Source organism: Tamandua tetradactyla, chromosome 6 (genome assembly GCF_023851605.1).
Source record: "Tamandua tetradactyla isolate mTamTet1 chromosome 6, mTamTet1.pri, whole genome shotgun sequence".
NCBI lineage: Eukaryota > Metazoa > Chordata > Mammalia > Pilosa > Myrmecophagidae > Tamandua > Tamandua tetradactyla.
Window position 1 is genome coordinate 66,233,393 of NC_135332.1, and position 17,978 is coordinate 66,251,370.

Genomic DNA, 17,978 nt, shown 5'->3' on the forward strand with positions numbered 1-17,978 from the left:
TTTCACACGTCAGTGGGTCAGCTGGGAGTGGACCAGTCTATTCACACCCAGAATGATCCTTCTGGGTTTGCTTAGTCTGCCAAGTTTTGCTCAGGTGCTTTGCATACATTCCTTCTAGGGTACTGGCTGAGGGGACAGCAGCTACTCAGGAAGGAAGGAAGCCCTTTTCATGGCTATGACAGAGAAGCACATGCCCTGTACCACCACATACATATTTGTCAAAACTTTGCTTGTGTCCTTTCTGCTAAAATCTCATTAGCAAATTGGCCAAAATAAATTACACAGCTATGCCCAAAGACAAGAAGTAGAAGTCTTTTAGACTGGCTAACCCATCTCATTTTGCAGGTTTTAGCTCTGAAAGCCACATGTTGGAAAATCTCTCAGTCCTGGGAAAACTGGGATGACTGGGTTCACTAGAGGAAGTACACTCTGATTTTAGTTGGAGGAGTTGCAAAGTAATATATAGTCTAGGACATGGATGTGGGAAGGGGTAAGGAATTGGGATCAATAATTCAATCTACTCTAGGATGGAAGGTATGAACTGGAGGCTGGGTTCTATACCTATCAGTTGGAAGAGCTTCAGGGCCTAGGTGGGTATGGGCCTATCTACCTAATATGTGTGCAGTACTTTAAATATTCAAAGCATGTTCCCATTCTCATTTGATCCTGCATCAACCTTGTGAGATGGATAGGAGAGGTACTTTAGCAATCTCAGTTTACAGTTGAGGAAACTGTCTCAAGGGCTCTCAGTCTTGTCCAAAGTTAGATCAACCCCACTCAGATCTTCAGTGGGTCAAGGCTGAAGACAATTCCCAGGCCCAAGCCTCTTCACTCCTAGCCTCAAATCCTTTACACTCTTCCTAAAGAACCACTTAAAATTTGGGGGTCATTGTGTGAGAGAATTGAATTGAAAAGTCATACTCCTGCCTTTCTAATTCCTTCAAAGCAATTCTAACTCTTTTAGCAAATGAGAACAAACACTCTTAGTCTAAGAGTGAGAAGAAAGGGGTTTCTTACCTGTTCCTTGTGGTTGACAATGGTGAACTTTGTCCTTTCCATTTGGGGACTCTTGGGAGCAGCTTGTGGAAAACACAGAATGTGAGGGCTCTGATAATGGGGAAGGAAATTCTTGTTCACTTATTCATAGCAGAATTATAGGGGAAAAAAATCGATGGGGACAGAGTGACCCCAGGAGCATGGTCTACCCCACTTTTTTTCTTTCCTACACAGGGCATAGAGACACTGCCTAAAGTGGTTCTATGTGTGTGAGAAGCTGAACCATTCGTCCCTTTGGCAGGCTCCGAAGGCTTACTCTAACTTGTCTGGCATTAAGGGATTGAGAGGTTACAGAGCTGGTACCCTTGTGTACATCCAGCGTCTGAGTCAACATTTCAAGGAAGTCAAATGCAGCAGTTGGTGGTTATTTATAAGGCACTGATGTAAGTTGCTCCTTACAAATCATTTATTACTATTTAACTGAAAGCAATGAGCTCATGCCTGAAAAAGTGGCCTTAATGAAATGATGGACCTTTGGGGAGTGCGTCTCCTGGAGCCAGTTTGTTCTGCATAGAAGAGGGAGGAAGGGAAGGTGGGAGAGGAGGGAGCCTCATGTTCCTCTTCCAACAGATCCACTACAGTCTTATAAAACAGGGGGTTTTAGCTCCATCTTCCAGTAAGCATGGTGATGTCATTTCCATGGCAAAGATTTATGAGACAAGGTCACTGCCATAGACATCTACGACATTGAGTCCCTTTGACCTCACAAGTATTCTCTCTCTCTCTGGTTGAAATTGTGTTCTAAGTTTGAACTCTGGAGTTTTAAAGAATGGTCCTATTTAAGGGGGAATCATGTCTATGAAGTTTGAATATGAGGCAAAGTGAATTTTACACAGCCAAAGCCCAAGTATTCATGCTTTCTTACAAGTATCTGAGTCTTGGAAATAATTCCAGTGTATTTTAAATCAAGAGAATGGTCTGTCTGTTTCTGTTTTCCTGAGTGAACCCCAACTGATAAATCCTATTTCTGGATTTAAAAGAAAAAGCAGACTCTGAGAAGTTTAATATGGCAATTTTCCTGAATTGAGGATCCCTGCGTGCACACGACACACACACGCACTCAGACTCTGTTGCCCAAAAGAAAAGTGACATGACTTCTCATAAAATACAACACAATTAAACAAAAAGCATAAAAATTTCCAAGTTTAGCTAGGGAACCTAGAACGTCTAAAAAAATATACTACCTGTGGCAGATCATCCATAATTCAATTCAATGAACAATTTAGAGACATAGGGTCAGTCAGGGCTTTTTGGCAACTTTGAGGAGAAATCAGTGGAAAAGAGAGGTGGGCAGCTAGAGAAGAGATATTCAAGGAGCAGAACCAAGATACAGAGGGAAAAAGGGACATGGAAAGATCCCCTCAGCCCCTGCATCCTAGCTGACCTATCTTTATGTCCTCTTAGCCCAAAGACTTGCCAAAAAATCCATTCCCATAGGCTTCTGGGTTCTTTAAGACTCTCAGAGCCCAACTTTGCTTCTGACTGTATAAAGAATTCACCAGTTAAAATATATATATGTCACAAACCATATATACACATATATATTTTTCCATATATATAGATATACATACACATGTATATACACATATATTCCCATATAAATACATATGTAAATTTATACATAAATACACACATATGTATTTATAGCAGTTTTATTGAACTATAAATCACATACCATACAATTCACTCTTTTAAAACATAACTCATTGGTTTTTTATATATCCACAGAGTTGTGCAACCATAATCACAATCATTTTTAGCGCATTTTCATCACTCCACCAAGCAGACTTATTTAATGTGTTTATAAAAACCCAACAATCCTCAGTCCTCTCTTATTGGCACTGGAGTCTTTTACAATGTGTTCTTAAAGTTATTTTTAGCATAACTTTTCTAATGCTAATACATTAATAGAAAAATCTAAGTTAAAATCAAAAGAGGGGCCTGCTTCTAAAACCGAAAAAAAATAATTACTTCCCTTCTTCACAAATCGTGATTAAATGTATCTTAGGTAGAATTTGTTTTATTAAAGGCTGCAAATCTGTTAGAAGTCTCTTCTGAAGTCTTTTATGTTGCCCACACTTGCATTTCCATTTGTAAAACATGTCTTTCATTTATCTCACATATGTGTATAAAACAGCCTTCAATTTATATATATTAATTAATGAGTTTTAACACAACCGTCCCATTTTTTTTTTCCTTCACCAAACCCCGTGTTTTACTACGGTTCCTCCCTTGAAATTTGACTAAACTCCATGGAAGTTTTTTTGTTTGTTTGTTTTGGATAGCCTGTGAAAATAGAATATTGCATTTTCTTATGAAATTATCTGCATTTCCAACTGCCAACTGTCTGAGAAAAGGTATACTCGATTTTTGTGGGTTTTTTCCTTTGGTATATATATATATATATATATTTACAACAGCTAGTCTTTTTAAAACTCCCTAGATATTCTTGTATACATTGATCAAATTCATATTTAATTCACACACCTTTAGAAAAAAATTGGTTTAATGGGGAACAAGGGATTCTAATGGGTTAGCCTCACCTGAACTGTGACACTTTTTCTAGAATTAAGTTAAAAGCTGAGGTTCGTCTACAGGCTGAATGTTCTTTCTACCGAATTTAAATTGCTCTGAGAATAATTTATAAAAGCTTCTAGAACTGGAAAAATCAACAACAACAGTGGGGTAGGCAGAATGAGAGCCAAATTTTATTTTTCTAAGCCAGTTATATATATTTCCAGAAGGTTCAGTACTAGAAAAATCTGAGGAAACTATGTGTAATACAGTCACCAAAAGCCAAGTGACTTTTAGTTATCTAAAAAAGGGTCTACTTAAGAATGTATTTTCCAAGAGTTTCTATTTTTGTAGTCCATTTTTTTTTAACATTCTAAAATTAGCAAGGCAAACCTGATCACTTGCTCCCCAGAACAATTTTATCATCATTTCAATGCTTAGAGCATAAATGGAGTTGTAGTAATTGAAATCAAACTGCAAGTTTAAAAGGTAAACCCCTCGTGAAAACCAAGTTGTTAGAAAATGTAGGTGGGTGTTCTTCCAAAGCCCTCAATTTCCTTCTCTCTCTTTTTGTACCTACATCACTTTTAGTCATTTAATGGATAATCTGTTCAAGTTCCCCTCCTCATGCTAGCTTCCCCTGACTCCCCAACCCCCAGAATCCTTCATTTTGCTCTGTTCCCTTACAACGCTGTATTGTTCATCCTTATAGTTATTCATAGCTACATATTTTATATTCATTTATTTATTTTCTGGCTGTCCTACTTGATATAACCTCTGTGAGGGAAAGGAGAATTGCTATTTCCAATGTCTAGAATTGAGTTTGGCACATACTAGGAGCTCAAAATATATGTATTGAGTGTGTATGTATGTGTGTGTATGTGCGATTACACACACTTTGGTTTGAAGAACAGATTTTAAGGGGACAGGAGTAGATGTGGGAAAACCATTGAGAAGTTATCACAGTCCAGGTGTGAAATGATGTAGCTAGAGTGCAAGTGATGGCAGCAGAGAGAAGCAGAAGATATAAATTGAGCAAGGCTGGGAGAACCAGATAGAGGGAGGTGCCAGAGTGCTTATCTTTGAATTGATGTAGAAAAACGGAACCAGAGAATGGTGGGAAATAGTACTATGACCTTTCCACAGAGCAGAACCTACCCTTCCCAGCCCTTCCTCTTGTCTCCTGCCTTAGTTCTTCAGGACTGTTATGATATATACTGCCCTCTGGTCAGCTTAAACAACAGGATTTTATGGACTCACAGTTTTGGAGGCTAGAAGTCCAATATCAAGGTATTTGCAGGCTGTGTTTTCTCTAAGGTCTGTACTGTTGGCTCAGTCTTTGCCTCCATCATATGGAATCTGTCTCTTTCTGTCTCTACCTCTGGTTTGTACTGACTGCCTACATCCAAATTTCCTCTCCTATAAGGACTTCTGTCATGTAAATTAAGGCCCACCCAGGTTCAATTTGGCCTTGCCTTAACCAATAACATCTTCAAAGATTTTTTTTACAAATAGGTTCACACCCATGGGACCAGGGGTTAGGACATTAACATGTCCTTATGGTAGCTATAACTCAATCCCCAACACCCACCCTCTCTCCCCTCACTTCTCTTCCTCTCTTCTTCCCTGTCCTCCCCATGGGCCTGAGCTATTACAATATAGACTGTTAACTGGTCTTCTAGCTGTGATTTTTTGTTTTGAATCCATAATCCTTTCAAATGTATAGCCCTCAAATGGAACATTGGACATCTCACTTCCTTGATGCAAATTTCAATGGCTACCTGTGCCTGCAGGTTAAAGAACAGCCTCATAACTAGTCCTTGATCCTGCTGAGTTGAATTCTAGACTCCTGAAATTCTTCTGGTAGCAAATGCCCTCCTCTTTTCTTTGTAAATATCTTAATTCTGACCTCTACCCCATTAACACTTCACTGGCCAGTGCAACCTTTGGTGAACCTCTGTCCTCTGAAACTGTGTACTATTTATTGCATAGACCATTCACATGACAGTAGGCATTCCATTCAACTGAATGCATATTTATTTATTGGATACTCACAACATATGTAGAGAATTGTACTAACTAATGTGAACATAGTCATCTTATAGCATTTTACAAATTGTTATGTTAAGGAAGGCTCCTTTTCTCCTCACTTTCATCTCTATTCTTACCAGTTTTTTACATTAATTTTAATGAAACTTTTACCACTTGGAAAAAAAAAGGTATGTGATGCATTTCATTATTAGATTTCTTCATTTCATTTTGCCATCCTTTAGTTAAATCCTACTTAGTCAAAGAAGAGTATCTTTTTAATAATCAGATGAATTATTTTTCTGAGTATTTTGTTGAGAATATTTTAAACTTATACATTAGCCTATAACTTATCTTTTCTGCTACAGTAATTATTTTTTTAAAAACGTTAAATGCCAGGACCCTAAAGAGTTTATTTATTCTTGAAAGGTTTGGCCCTTAATAGATTAGCTCTCACCTTGACCTTTGTTATATGGTAATTCTTTAAAAACCTCAATTACATACATAATTATTAGCTTATTCAGGTTTTCAGGTTTGGGAGAGGGTCATTTTAGTAATTTTACTTTTTACATGAGTTCATCAAGAGTTAGAAATCTCCTGGATTGATTGGACTGTGATATTTACTCTGTAGTTTTTTCTGTGCTTCACTTCTTGATTCTAATCTGTTTTTAGTTTTGCTTCCTTTTCCCTGATTAGACTTTGCAGAATTTTGCCAATTTTATGGTTGATTGTCCCCTAAGATCAAATCTGTTGATTTTCTATCACTTTTCTATTTCTACTTTCAAATAAATTAATTATATTTTTATCTTTAGTAATGAACGTATTTAGGGCTATAAATTTTCAGTATAGCTTCCACTGCTATACATATTTTGGTATGATGTGTTCTTCTTTTCTTATCAAGCTAGATTGTGATTTCAATTTTGATTCCCTATTTCTTTGATCCAAGGGTTATTTAAGAGAGTGTTTCTTAATTTCTAAGTAATGAAAGTTTTTCTTATCATATTTTAATTTTTTATTTCTATTCCTTTTGGATTATGATCAGAGAATATAACTCTCTGAAACTCTCTGCTTCTTTGAATTTGTTAAGTTTCTCTGTATCCAAGCGTGTAATTGATTTCTGTAAAGAATTCATGGACATTAAGAAAAACATATATATATACTTATGTATTGTTCAAATATTTTGTGTCCTGGCTTATTTTTTTGTATGTCATAACTGTCTGATTCTGAAAGAGGTACATTATAACCTCCTGTGATAGTTTTTTTGTAATCAACGGTTCTTTGGATCTCTAATAATTAATATTATATACTTAGATGCTGTATTTTTATTAGACATTCAGGTTTGTGATCATTGTTTCTTCTTCATAAATTGTCTTTTATTATTACACAATGTTCCTTTTTATTTTGTTTTGGGCTTTTAACCTTAAGTTCCACCCTGTCTGATAATAATATTGTCATTCCTGCTTTCTTTTTGTTAGTATCTGCTTGACATCTCTTTGCTTATCCCTTTATTGTCAATGTTTCTTTTCCATTTTTGAGAGTGTTCCTTATAAACAGCATATATCTGAGTTTTGTTTTTTAATTTGATATAACAATCTCAGTTATTTAATGGACTAATTCATCCTATTCAGTTAGTTTGACATATAATACTTAATTTCATTGCACCCATCTTTTATGTTTACTATTTATTATACCTTGTGATTCGTTATTTTTCATTTTAGCTGACTTTATTTACTTACCATTCATTCTATTTTTTCTTATTGTTTGAAAATTCTACTGTACTTTTCCATTCTGCTAATAGCTACCTTTTATTTCCTGACTCTTACAGTCAAACATATATTTTACACTATTGTATGAAAGCAAGAAACTCCTGCTTTTTCCCACTAAGATGCTTTATTACTGTACTACTTCCCCAACACTAAATTAGAATATTTTTATTTTCTCCCTATCCCTCTGGCCCCTAATTCTTATGTTCTAAGGAGATAGTTGAGTACTTTTCATTCCAGATCAGTATTAGATTTCTCTTTTACTGCCTGTCTCTTCTTTTCCAACAATCCTTATTTATCTATTTCTGGTATTATGACAGGCGAAGTTCTGAGGACCAATCCTTTTCTGGAACCTAAAATTGTTGGAGAGCATACTCATTAAAACCTTCTCTCTACAGCAGCAAAGAAATAACAAGATAGTAAAGGATTACAAGGTCACGATCTAAAGGAATTTAGGAATCTGACAGGTTAGCAGGAACCTGAAGCAGCTCTCACCATGAGGGAACTTGAAAGATAGGCAAACTTCAGCTGGGTATTGAAATCTGAAAACAAATAAACAAAACAAAACAACAGAGAAAAAACAGAAAACAAGAGGTTTCTCAAAGTGGGGATCTAAAAAAAGATGCTTCTATTATAAAACTGGGACCCCAGAAAGTCAAACCCTTAGGGGAAATTAATCAGCTGCAAACTTTCCGTTCTTCTCCCGTTCACAGGAGACTATAGAGGAAGGTTGTTTGTTTTGTTTGTTTGGTCCTAGGCAGGACAGAGGGAAAATAATATTAGGCAGTTAAAACCATAAACTTTCTCTTGTGTGGTTTGCCATACACATATAAAACTCCTTTTGGTGCAAAGCAACTTGATAGCTAATTCAGGTTTAAATCATCTAGAACTGGTAGGGTCTCCAGGAATCCGACTGACACAAGGAAGATCCACAGATAATTTCTTTTTAAGGAAAATGAGTGTTTACAGTAATACTAACTGAGCACACAGGAAATAAACCACCATGAGCAAGAAGTAGCAGAAACAACTGGCAACATAAGTCTCATAAGTACTTAGATATTGGAAGCACTAGATACAGATTATAAAACAATTTTGCTCTCCTGTGTATAAAGAAAAAGACAAGATTAGACGTATCCTCTGGAAATAGTAAACTCTAAAAACTGACCTGGCAGTTTTTGTTTTTTTTTTCTAAACTTTTAAAATTGTTTTCAAAGCACTCTTCAAAACGAAGTGACAGGAGAGATCCCAGAGTTTGTCATGGGCTACCATACGATCCTCTCAGCTTTTTCCTTCTAGCTGCTCCAGAATATAGAAGGCTAGTGAACTTAAATACTTTTTTATCATCACAATCGACTTTTTTCCTTCCTTTTTTGTACAATAACATATATGCCAAAAAAGCCATAAATTTCTAAGCACAGCACCACAATTAGTTGTAGAACATATTTCAGACTTTGACATGGGTTACAATTTCACAGTTTTAGGTTATTATCTCTAGCTGCTCTAAAATACTGGAAACAAAAAGAGATATCAATTTAATGATTCAGCATTCATATTCATTTATTAAGTCCTATCTTCTATGTATATTTCCACCATCACCTTTGATCTTTCCATATCTCTCACTGGGGTTTTTTGGGCTATGGCAATTCTAAATTTTTGATATTGGAAAAATATGTCACTAATATGGAGTAGGGAGATGGAACTATCTGATGTTCTGCAGAGGCTGGTCTAGATTTCAGGACTTATGTGGACCAGGGACCCATTTTGACCTAGCAGTTTTGATAAAGAACAAAATAGAGGCTCTGGAAACTAAAAAAAAAAGTAGAATACTGAAATTTAAAATAAACTCAATAAATTACATCTTAGAATAGTCCAACACAGTGGTACTAACAAAAGCAGCCTCTAAAAAGGAAGAGAGGAAGGGAGGAAGGGAGAGAGGGAGGGAGAAAGAAAGAAGGGAGGACGGAGAGAGAAAGAATTAGTTGGGTAGGATAAGCTCAGTGAAGAAAGAAATGCCTGCACTTAAGTGCCTTAAGCATATTACAAGTTTTGTTTTGTTTTGTTTTGTTTTTCTCAATATAACCATTCAAAGGAGACATAGTTGGTCAGTGGATAGCTCCCCGCTATGTGGTGATTCACGTTTCTTCTCTCTTGTGACTTTGCATCCTAGGGTCTCATCAGTGTTGCAATCAGCTGCTGAAAGGAAAAAGATAGTGTGGAGGAGGCGTGTCTGTTTAACTTTTTTAAAACTAAGCCCAGAAGTGATACTTAGCCTTTCAGGTATTGGTGAAAACTAGTCATGGCCCAAAAAGGCTGCAAGGAACACTGGGAAATATAATATCTGGCTGGCAGTCATTTCTCAGTTTACACAGTATACCAGCAAGTGGAACACAGGTTTCCTTGACAGCTAGTCATCTTTGTTTTTCCAGGAGGTAAGAATATGCAGGAAATCTAGTCTCAGAGACGCCCATAATGTATAGTAGAGAACAATATTGAAAGGGCTATGACAAATGTAGGGGTTGTTTTTTACTAAACATTTTAAGTATATTGTACATTCACAGAACTGAACAAGTCATCAGTGTATAGTTCAAGGAATCACCCCAAAATGAAAATATCCATGTAAATGCTACCCAGAGCAAGAAAGATTTCTGCTCATCTTTTCAAACCTGTCTCAAAAACCACTTTTTCCCAAAAGTTCTCCCTCTCCTCTCAGGCTAACTTAAAAGATTCATCATATTACTTTCTGCATCCCCCCACAAAAGCACTTATCACTGTATTATAAAATATAATTTCTATTCTCTCTAAGCTGTGACCTTGTAAAGTCATGGACTGAGATTTAATCATGTCTGTAATCACTTATACATAGTACTGTTCAATAAATGTTGTTGAATGAATGACAGGATTAATATGGCAAATTCTGAAATAAATACAGTATTTATCCTCTGCTGTCAATTGTGGGTGTGATTTTGATCTCACAACATTTCCTCTTATGGAATGTTCCTCTTAATAAATAAAAACATGTATTAAGTTTTTCCATGCTTAGGGTCTCACAAGGCTGGAAATTACATGGCAACTGGAGCTGTGGTTTCATCTGGAGCTCAACTAAAATTGTTTACATAATCAGTTCCTTGTGGTTGTAGGACTGAGGGTTTTGGTTCCTTGTTGGGAGTTGCTCCCAGCTCCTAGAGATGCCTGCTATTCTCGCCATGCAGGTCCTCTAATGTGGTTACCTCCCTTCTCAAAGCCAGTGAGGCCCCCAGCAGGAAGGGCACTGCAATCTTATAGACATAATCATGTACATAAACTAACAGTCCCTTCTGTCATCTTTGACATACTGCGTTGGTTTGAGGCAAATCACAGGTCATGTCTGTACTCAGGGGGAGGAGACTATGCAAGACAGTGAATGTCAGGAGGTGGGGATCATGAAGGTGCCACCCTAGAATCTGTCCACTCTACATACTTATGCATTTTCACTGCATATATTTCTAGGAGTAGAGTACATCCTTGTTTAGCTTTATTTGGTACTGCCAAATATTCCTCAAAGTCATTATAACAACTTATAATCTGCATCATCAGTGCATGAGAGATTCCTAGTTACTTCACATCTGTGCCAATTATCCATATTACCTGTCTTTTTAAATTTCAGCCACACTGGTAGGTATGCAGTACTATCACATTTGGTTTTCTCTAATGAATAATGAGGTTGCGCATGTTGTTATATGCTTATTAACTGTGTATCCTTTTTTGGTAAAATGCCTGTTCAAGATTTTTACCCATTTCTCTATGGATTGATGTTTAGACGTTCTTTAAATATTTTGGACTGAGGTGCTTGTCCATTATATGTATTGCAAATATCTTCCCCTTTATGAGGCTTGTCTTTGACTTTATTAATAATGCCTTTGAAAGAATAGAATCTCTTAAGTATAAGAATACTCAATTTTAATAACCTTTCTTTTATGGTTAGTGCTTTTTATGTCCTAATTAAGAAATCACGGCTTATTCAAAAATCATTCAGATATTCTGTATATTCTAGAAGTTTTATGGTTTCACGTTTCACTGTTAGGTCTAGAATGCACCTGGAATTGATTGTTTTCTAGGATGTGGTCAACCAAGTAATAACAAACTAAGCTGCAAGGTAATACAGGTATTTATTTGGGGTCTTAGAATTGCAATTTAAAGAACACAGATTCATACAGCAACCCAAATTGCATCCCATCTTGGCATTTCCAGGCAAGGGTTTTAAAGGAAAAGAAGATTACACAGGTCATTTGTTGTTGGTGGATATTTGGGGCACTCTAATTGTCCTTTAGGTTAGATAGTTAACTGAGTTCTTTATCTTGTGGTTTGTTTATGGTGTCTGGGTATCCTTAGGATCTGGAGGAACATTTTGTTTGAGGCTTTGCATATTTTGGTGTTTGTGATATCTGGCGAGGACCTGCATAAGAGGACCCTCTGGAATGATCTCCTTCCTCCATTTAAAATTTCTCAGCCATAGAAACTCTATTTTGTTTCATTTCTTTTACCATTTCCCCCTTCCTCCAAAAGCCTCGTTGATCAACATTTGGTGTTAATCCTTCAGCGCCAGGGAGGCTCATTCCTTAAGATCAGGGGTAAGTATTTATTACACAGGCTTGGTCCCAGGTCTTGGAAAAGCTGCCTGCATCAGATGCTGTCTACTTCTCATCTTTGGTAATTCTGAGCTTTATGTCACCAGTAAGAATGGATTTCCAGGCAGGGCAGGGAACTTTCTTTGAATGAGAAATATGAATCAAAGAATCAATACTTTCTAATTCAGCTACACATGGGCTAGTTATCAGTACCTGGTAGGGCCCTTTCCAGCGAGGTCGGATTCCATCCTTACAGTGCTGTATTTTCCAATATATAAAGTTGTCAGACTGAAGATTGTGGATCAGAATAGCTTCATCTACCTGGAGCATGCTGTAAAAGGATTGTTCTACCAGAGTTTCAGTTTTCTTTAAGGTTTTGATTAGTTCCTGACAATAGATTAATATATTTCCTTTTATGAGACAAGGTTTACTCTGTTCCAGAATTTATTTTCATAGGTCTCCTGGTTATAATTTCAAATGGGGGTAACTTATGTTTTCTAAAAGAAGTGGATCTTAGACTTAATAACACTATAGATAAGGCTTTTTAGCCATAGTAGATTGAAGAATTCCATGAATTAAGCTAATTGGTTTTTTTGTTGTTGTTGTTTGTTTGTTTTTAATGCATGGTCTGGGAATTGAACACAGGTCTCCTGTGTGGAAGGCAAGCATTCTACCACTGAACCACCTGCATACCCTACTATTTTAGTTTTAATTACATTATTTGTTCTTTCTATTAACCCTGAGGATTAAGAGCAATAGGCACCATGAAAATGTTGCAGATAGACCATATATTGCATATTGTTTTCAGAATTTGTCCTACAAAGTGAGTTCCTCAGTCACTCTGAATTTCTGAGGGTATTTCTCAAATTGGAAATCTTTTCTATAATAGTACCCTTGTGATGGTGACCCCTCTAGCTTATCCATAGGGAAAAGCTTCAGCCCAATGGGAGTACATACAAATCATTATTAAAATATTTATAGCCTTGAGCCCCCAGTCTTGGGGTTTGTTCATATGAAACTTAACCCCACAAAGGATAGGTCAAGTCTACTTAAAATTTAGGCCTAAGAATCACCCCCAAGAGAACCTCTTTTGTTGCTCAGATGTGGCCTCTCTCTCCAGCCAACACAACAAGAAATTTCACACCCACCCCCCCAACGTGGGACATGACTCCCAGGGGTGTGGACCTTCCTGGCAACATGGGACAGAAATCCTAGAATGAGCTGAGACTCAGCATCAAGGGATTGAGAAAAACCCTAGAATCAGCTGAGACTTAGCATTAAGGGATTGAGAAAACCTTCTCGACCAAAAGAGGCAAGAGTGAAATGAGACGAAGTGTCGATGGCTGAGAGAGTCCAAACAGAGTTGAGAGATTATCCTGGAGGTTGTTCTTACACATTAAGTAGACATCACCTTGTTATTCAAGATGTAATGGAGAGGCTGGAGGGAACTGCCTGAAAATGTAGAGCTGTGTTCCAGTAGCCATGTTTCTTGAGGATGATTGTATAATAATATAGCTTTCACAATGTGACTGTGTGATTGTGAAAGCCTTGTGTCTGATGCTCCTTTTATCTACCTTGTCAACAAAGGAGTAGAACATATGGAATAAAAATAAATAATAGGGGGAACAAATGCTAAAATAAATTTAGTTTGAAATGCTAGTGATCAATGAAAGTGAGGGGTAAAGGGTATGGTAGGTATAATCTTTTTTTTTTCTTTTCTGTTTTCATTTGTTTCTTTTTCTATTGTCTTTTTATTTTTTTTTTCTGAATTGATGCAACTGTTCTAAGAAATGATGAATATGCAACTAAGTGATGATATTGTGAATTACTGATTATATATGTTGGTGTTTTATTTGGTTTGTTAATTTTTTTAATTAATAAATAAATTTTTAAAAATTTAAAAATATATAGTACTAAACTTAAAAAAAATATTTATAGCCTTGGTATGAGGGTAATTGAATAAAGTCCAATTGCTAAATTTCAAAAGGTCCAGCAGGTAAGGGAAAATGTCCTTGAGAACTATGGAAAGGTTTTCCTGAATTATGCTTGTGACAAATTAAACAAATTGTTTAATTGTTTACTAAAAAGACATATTATGAATAATTTCAAAGACTGTTTCCTGGAGGCACGTAAGGAGGCCTGCTTTAACATCAGGGCTAAACCATGATTTAATTGCAGGCCTATAAAAGCTGCCAGGGTTTTTCCTTCTTTTCTCCCCAATAGTTGTTTGGTTCAAAAGTCATTACAGAAACAGGACTAGGACTAGAATTTATAGCTGTATTTTTTTTTGCAGCTACATCTGCCATGTGGTTGCCAGTGCTTTCTTCCATCTTTGCCAGAGTATGACCAGGAATTTTTTTTTTCCTACATTTTTTTTTTATTATTAATTAAAGAAAAAAAAGAAATTAACACAACATTTAGAAATCCTTCCATTCTACATATGCAATCAGTAATTCTTAACATCATCACATAGATGCATGATCATCATTTCTTAGAACAGGAATTTTAATCATAGCCAAAACCTTTGTTAACAGTATAGCATTTAGCAATTCTTTTTCCCCCACTGGAGGTAAAAAACCTCTTTGTTTCTGTAACATCCTTAAGTTACAAACAACCCTCAGGAGCATAGAAACTATCAGTGTGTGTATTTGCTGTTTTTCCTTCTGCATGTATACAGGTTTTTATCAGCTTGCTAGGTAAGGAATTTGCTTCTATTGATTCATGGTTAGTGGTAATAGCATATCTGTTCTAGTTTGCTAGCTGCTGGAATGCAATACACCAGAGATGGATTAACTTTTAATAAAAGGGGATTTATTTAGTTAAAAGTGTATAGTTCTTCAGAGGAAAGGCAGCTAACTTTCAACTGAGGTTCTTTCTTACACGAGAAGGCACAGGGTGATCTCCACTGGCCTTTCCAGGCCTCTGGGTTCCAACAACTTTCCCTGGAGTGATTCCCTTCTGCATCTCCAAAGGCCTGGGCTAAGCTGTGAGTGCTAAGATGAGGTATGCTGAGCTGCTTGGCCTGTGCTACATTGACCTCTCCCATTTAAGCTTCCAGCCAATTAAATCAAACATCATTCATTGCAGCAGACATGCCTCCTAGCTGACTGCAGATGTAATCAGCAACAGATGAGGTTCATATGCCATTGGCTCATGTCCACAGTAATAGAACTAGGTACCTTCACTCGGCTGAGTTGACACCTGAACCTAACTACTACATGTCCACCCCTTCTCAACTTGGCAACTATACACATCACCTTAAATGACATTAAAGTGACAAAAATTCTCTTCTGGCTGTGGACCTATGAATCTCAAAACAAGTTATCTGGTGACAATATGCAAAGGCAAATCAACCTCAGGGGACATTGAGGAGACCACATTTTTCTCAGCTCCATCCTCTCCAAGCATTGGAACCACACCTGGGCTTTCTGTCATTTCCAGGGCACACACTCAACCCCTCCGTGTGGTGGCAGCCAGGCTGTCCCCAGTCCACAAGGAGCATACTATACCTTCTCCAAGGCCTGAGGCAGCACAACTCTTCCACTGCAACAAGGTGGGAGACTCATCCCCTATCCTCAGGGCATACTCACCCTCTCCATGTATAGGGGTGGGTCCACTCTCCTGGCTCTAGTCTTCCTGGCTTCAGACAGGAGATTCCATGGTTCTCACTCTGCAAACTCCAATTTGTCCCTTTTGTGTCCCCCTTTGTCCAGATTGGCAGTGGTTCTATTTATACCAACAGTCTCTTCAAGCACTCCAGGACTTCTCCATCATCTTCACAGTTCCTCCAAAATCTCCACCTATCCATCAAAAAAACTGTTCCAACATGTCTGGTATTTGCAAACTGCAGCAGCACCCCACTTCTCCAGTACCAGATCTGTTCTAGCTTGCTAGCTGCCAGAGTGCAATATACCAGAAATGGAATGGCTTTTGGAAAGGGGAATTTAATAAGTTGCTAGTTTATAGTCCTAAGGCCAAGAAAATGTCCCAATTAAAACAACTATTGAAATGTACAATCTAAAGCCTCCAGGAAAAGATACCTTGGTTCAAGAAAGTCAATGAAGTTCAGGTTTCTCTCTTAAGTGAGAAGGCACATGGTGAACAGGGTCAGGATTTCTCTCTCATGTGGAAAGGCATGTAGCAAACATGGCATCATCTGCTAGCATTCTCTACTGGCTTCCCTTCATGAGGCTCCCCGGGAGGCGTTTTCCTTCTTCATCTCCAAAGGTTGCTGGCTGGTGGACTCTGCTTCTTGTGGCTATGTCATTCTACTCTCTCCAAATCTCCCGCTTTCTCCAAAATGTTTCCTCTTTTATAGGATTCCAGTAAACTAATCAAGACCTACCCAAATGGATGGAGACACATCTCCACCTAATCCAGCTTAACAACCGCTCTTGATTGAGTCACATCTCTAGGGAGATGATCTAATTACAGATTCAAATATATAGTACTGAATAGGAATTAGAAAAGATGGCTACCTTTACAAAATGGAATTAGGATTAAAACATGACTTTTCTAGGGTACGTACATCCTTTCAGACCAGCATATTGTACCCTCTGGACCCTAAAAAAATGTTTTCCCATACACAGAATACATTAATTCCATCACAATATCAGTAAACTTTAAAGTATTTCAGTAACAATCAAATGCAATACAAGATTAAAATCAGTGCAGAGTCTCATCAAAGTTAGTTACAAGCATGGTCTGTGCTCAGGCAAATTCTCTCCATAGATTCCTGAGTTATCTTTGAGGTGGGAACCATCTGTATACTCAATAACGTCTGCATTATCAGTTGGGGTTTCTTGCAAATCTATTCAAAGTGTTAATAATTAGTTACAGCTCCGCAGTCATGGGAGTTTTGTCAGAAATAATAGGAAGTAAAGTTGAGACATTGGGAGGGGAAAGTAAGGGAATTCTGTTAAGAAATTAATCAATCAGTAGAGAGTGCTTCAACAGAATGAGGAACATAAATAGGTGATCTCTATTATTAATTCCCATAATTCATCCTTCAATTGATTCTTAAACTTTAAGAATGGTTTTCTACTCTGCACTCAGAGGCACTAAGGACTCTGATTCCCATAATCAGAATGACACTCCCAATCCATGGAGTGAGTTGGCAAAAGAGATAGTCAAAATATCACCATTCGATTCTCTCAATGCTTCACTTGTACAAAGCCAGGCTCTGGGGGATGATGTTTTTGACACCTTTACAGAGTTTTGTAGATATAAGAGGTATAGAGATGATGGCTGGTTGTTGTTAGATACACTGGCTACATTAAGAAGTGAAAGGGATGGGTTTAAGGCTTCAAATGAGAAGCTTAAGCGCCGTCTGACAGATGTAGAAGCTTCTATGAATATCCGGAAAGAAAATCTTATTTTCTGTAGCCATAGACAAGAGATCTCTGAAAATCAGACTCAGAATCTTATTGTTAGAGTAGCAACTTTACAACGTAAACTGAACTCTCAATGTCAATCTCAACGTTAACTGCTGTTAAAGTGACGGCATTGATTGGAAAGGAGTGGGACCCTGAAAAATGAGATGGTGACATATGGATTGATAATGATGTCCAGGGTGAGGTTGAAACCCTAAGTCATGCTGAACTTTCACTAGATAACCCTGTAATAGTCTGCCCTGAGGACATAGCTGCCCCAACTCCAGCCTACCTTGAGGAGCTGGCCACCCAACCTCCTCCTGAAGGGATTAGCCCTAGAGTGATTAATCCTGTTTCACCAGATGAAACTGCAAATGAATGCCCTGAAGCAAATGGCTTGGAAGATATTTCTAATTCTTTTCATGACCCACCCCCACTTTTATAAATTTTGTATTTGTGAGTGTTCCCTGTTGATTCTGTTTCTCTGGAGAATCCTAATTAATACACCTTCTCATTGATGCACAAGGAGTAAAAAAATAGTAATTTGTAATTAGGGTGTCCCAGAGCAAGAGTGCTGAGTAAACTGTGCTTCAATTCCTTAAAGGAATTTTGACTAGTTTCATCCAAATAAGGGCCTCAAT

The 17,978-nt window shown here is 37.4% G+C and overlaps 1 protein-coding gene across 20 annotated transcripts in view; it reads left to right on the top strand.

The window, feature by feature from the left end:
- Positions 1 to 17,978, top strand: part of MYOCD (myocardin) — a 510,995-nt gene that overhangs the window by 123,890 nt on the left and 369,127 nt on the right. For 13 of the 20 annotated variants that reach the window (XM_077166024.1, XM_077166026.1, XM_077166023.1 and 10 more), the window contains one exon: positions 1,231 to 1,439. The exons of the other annotated variants lie outside the window; for them this stretch is intronic. The gene's annotated coding sequence lies outside the window, so the exon portion shown is untranslated. The remainder of the gene's footprint in view (positions 1 to 1,230; positions 1,440 to 17,978) is intronic. 20 annotated transcript variants of the gene reach the window in all.